We start from the raw sequence: 4,136 nt of genomic DNA, 5'->3' as shown, positions 1-4,136 counted from the left end.
CCCCCCGCCGCTCCACTTTGTAGTCCTCAAAGCACAGTCATTGCCCCCCACTCCAGCACTGGGGAGGCCTTCCTTCCACAACCCCTCCTCCAACCGCTCGGTCCGCTTAGCCATTAACACCACTTACCTCCTCCCCACGCCAGAGCGCCGCCATCTACCCGCCATCTTCCCGCCTCGCGGCCAGCGGCACCCACCTTGTGGACGCCCTACTGGGAATCCTGCCGTCAGCCCCCCTCGGGCCGCTCCTGGTTCCTGCTCCTAGGTACCCCGACGTGTTAGCCCTCCTCTCTCACCCCCTTATCCAGGGGCCCACCCCCAGTTTCAGCTCAAGAGTCCCCCCCCCCCCCCCCCACCACTTCCCTGCCCCGGGGGGCCTTACTCTCTGTGGACGACTCAGGAGCCGGAGAGCTCACCTCTCCTGGACAGCCAGGAGCCAAGAGGCGGCGTCTCCCAAGCTCTCCCCTCTTAAGCTCTCGAGAGCTTCCCAGAAAGTTCTAGGTGTCTGGATTCAGGGCCACTGATTGGATCAGAAAAATCACGTGATGGGGCAATATGTTACAGTAACATATTGGCACGGGGCGGGGGGCAGGGAAGGGGGAGAATGAAGCTTGATATACCTAGTCTTGAAATTCTAAAAACAAGTACACCCATTGGCCCGCCATGGACAAAATGGCCTACGTACGAACAAGATGGAGAAACTGGCGGCGTAAACTTGCAAATGGAGAGCCCGTTGTGGCAAATGGGGACATTTTTCTTCATAGTTTGTGTTCTATTGTGGTTGAAAATGTCATAAGACATATTATTACGGACTTCTTGTCTAGTTGTCTCCACCTTTTGTTTTATATATTTTAAGCTTATTGTTATAAAGCACAAATACATTTATAAACTCGATGTGTTCCTGATTAATACATATGTCATTATTACCTTTCATAGTGGATCCCCAACTGGGAATCCTGCCTTCAGCCTTCCCCCCATTACTTTAATAGTCTTTTTCTTTAAATTTGTTTTGCTTAGTATTAATGTAGCCATTTCCACGTTCTTATGCTTACTTTTTGCATGGTATATAATTTTGAATCCTCTTAGTATCAACTCATCTGAGTATTTTTAAATTGCATCTCTTGTAGACAGCAAAATATTTGCTCTTTTCCTCATGCTGACAATCTGTACCTTTTAATTGGAGTTCATGACCCATTAACAGAGTGTAATTTTTATATGGTTAAATTTAGGTTTATCCTTTTATTGTCTTAGTCCATATAGGCAGCTATAACAAAATACAGTAAAACCTCCATATAATGGATTAATTCAGGCGAAGGGGTGTCCATTAAAGCTGAAAGTTCATTATATAATAAAGTAGGTTTTCTGAATGCATGTTAAAAATTTGACAAATTAGTTTATCTGTTTTTACTGATGCAGACACGTTTGTGTAATGAAAATTAAGTATTTATGAAAAGTTTAATATCACAAAAAAAGTGTCCTATATGAATTGCTGTAATTTTAAGTTTATATTGAATAGGTCTAGTAGATGCCTGCATTCACCAGTCACCGAGATCAACCAAATACACACAGCTAGGGCCCGGCTTAGCGTAGGCTCGAACATAAGCCCGTACCAGTTAAAACTGCTGCAGAAAGTCACACCATCAACAACAGAGTCAGTTACCGCTGGAGATGCGGTGTGATCCGGAGCTAATCATTCCCCGAACGGACATTGTTTACCAGTGGTGTCTTGGATTTTAACAAAATATTGAAAACAATCCAGTAGGGAAATTTCTTTCCCTCTCCAATTGTGGGTTTATCAGTATTTCTTCATTAGTCTATCACTTTGGCTGACTGTAGTGTGGTAGAGTGGTAGATATGTAATATTTATTTATGTCAGCGAGATTATTAGTGTTTTTTTCTCCTGGGATCCCCAATACACATGTCAGACCTTTTTATATTGTCCCACAACTCACCGACGTTCTGTTCTGTTGGTTTTTCTTAAATCTTTTTTCCTCACAGTTTCTCAGAATGGATCATTTTGATTGATGTATGTTTCACTAAGTAGTATGAAGCCTCTGACATTCATACTATTAAGAAACACCAACGTTAACAGAATGGACTAAGAGGAGCCAAAAAAGGACTTGGCTCAGATGCTTCCCTCCTAAGCAAGGGGCTTCCTTGCCCCAGACCCCTTACCCAAGCCCCTTCTCCACTGGGGTCCAGGGTACCTGCTGCCGAGTGGCTGAATCTGGGCTCGCTGTCCTCAGGGAGCCGTTCCTGCCTGCAGCGATGAGGCCAATTCTCTCAAAGAAGGTCCTGAGCCTCCGGCCACAATAAAGGGAGGTGGACGGGGAGAGATGGCTCTGTGTAGATAGCAGCTGACTGGTGTGTCCACAGACTTTCGTTATATTACTCTGTCTAGGCTGGCTGGGCATGTGTTTGAAATTCTTTTTTTTAACAAAATATTGAAAACAATCCAGTAGGGAAATTTCTTTCCCTCTCCAATTGTGGGTTTATCAGTATTTCTTCATTAGTCTATCACTTTGGCTGACTGTAGTAATGTTCCCACCAGCCATAGGGTAACTCCCAACGGTTAAGACAATTGTGCACTGTCTCCCAGCCTTTATTTTTATAGCCCTATTACAACTACATATTCAGAGCACAAGGTCACTCCCACTGCAGTGGATGTGGAGTACACTCCCGGAGCCCCCCTCCCGGCCTGCTCTCACTCCCCTCCTTTGGTAAAGCTTGGATGCCAATGCTGTCTAGGAATTGCCCAAGGCCAAAGGAGCTGCCTCACCCAAGGTCGCTCCCAGCACACATCCAATTACTACCAGCTGATGTGGGTGCAAAGGCCCAGCCCCTTTCTAGAAATTAGCTTGCAAGGGATCTGAGCTCAGCCCATTCCCTCTTGTATGAGTTTTCTCGGACTGCTGCAATAAATTACCAAAAACCAGAAAGCTTAAAACAACAGGAATTTATTTCCTCACAGCTGTGGAAGCCAGATACCCAAAATTAAGGTGTCAGCAGAGCTGCGCTACCTCCAATGGCTCTAGAAGAGGTTTCACGTGGCTTTCTCCCGTGTCTATGTCTGCCTTCTGTCTCTTCTATTTTTTAAAATATATTTTTATTGATTTCAGAGAGGAAGGGAGAGGGAGAGAGAGAAATATCAATGATGAGAGAGAATCATTGATGGGTTGCCTCCTGCACGCCCCCCACTGGGGATCAAGCCCGCAACCCAGGCATGTGCCCTGATCGAGAATGGAACCATGACCTCCTGGTTCATAGGTCAACGCTCAACCACTGAGCCACACCTGCCAGGCTCTTCTGTCTCTTTTTAAGACATTTGTCATTTGTATTTAGGGCCCACCTGGATATCCCAGCATGACTTCATCAAGATTCTTAACTTCATCACAAAGACCCTTTTTCTGGAAAAGGTCACATTCACAGGTTTTGGAAATTAGGGTGCACACCTATCTTTTGAGGGGCCACCATTCTCCCCACTACATTTTGAGAGCCCAGGCTTACGCCTGCCCAGCCAGCACCCCCACACCCCCCGCCCCAGTGAGAGGACAAGACTGGGCAGCAGGGTCCACAGACAAGGGCCACAAGTGGTCTCCCTGCCTTTGCTCCAGGGAAATGCCCCGAGCCCTGCTCCCCACAGCTAGAAGCACTCTAAGTGGGTGTCTCGGGTCTCCCCCTAAGCGAGGGGGCTGCTGAGGGCTTCTCCCTGAGGCCCAGGTTCTCCTTGTTCTGCAATGAGAAGCAGAGAAGGGCCCAGCCCCTGCTCAGTTCCCAGTGGCCTGGGGCTGGGGGAGGGGCGGACCATGCAGGGTGCCTGGTTTTCCTGGTTGCTTTTCTCTGGCAGCCTTTTTCAGATTCCCAAGTTTTCGGAAACTCATCATTGCCAAGGCAGCACGTGTCCCCAGTCAGCCCTAGATTTCAGTCCTGGTTCTGCCACGTGGGTAAATAGGCACCCAAATGCCTACTCTGCAGACCAGCTTGAAGGCTTGCGGGTCACAAGGGGGACCTGAGGGGAAAAAGTTGAATCCAGCAGCTCTTCACTCCCTGCTCTCATCCTCTCTCCCTTCCACCTGCCTGCACACGGCCCTCCCCCAAACCCTCTCGCTGCCCCTCACTTTCTCATCTCTGCCCTCCTG

This window comes from Myotis davidii, unplaced genomic scaffold (assembly GCF_000327345.1).
Source record: "Myotis davidii unplaced genomic scaffold, ASM32734v1 scaffold462, whole genome shotgun sequence".
In the NCBI taxonomy this organism is placed as follows: domain Eukaryota; kingdom Metazoa; phylum Chordata; class Mammalia; order Chiroptera; family Vespertilionidae; genus Myotis; species Myotis davidii.
The sequence above is the reverse complement of the archived record's forward strand: the minus strand, read 5'-3'. Positions refer to the sequence as shown.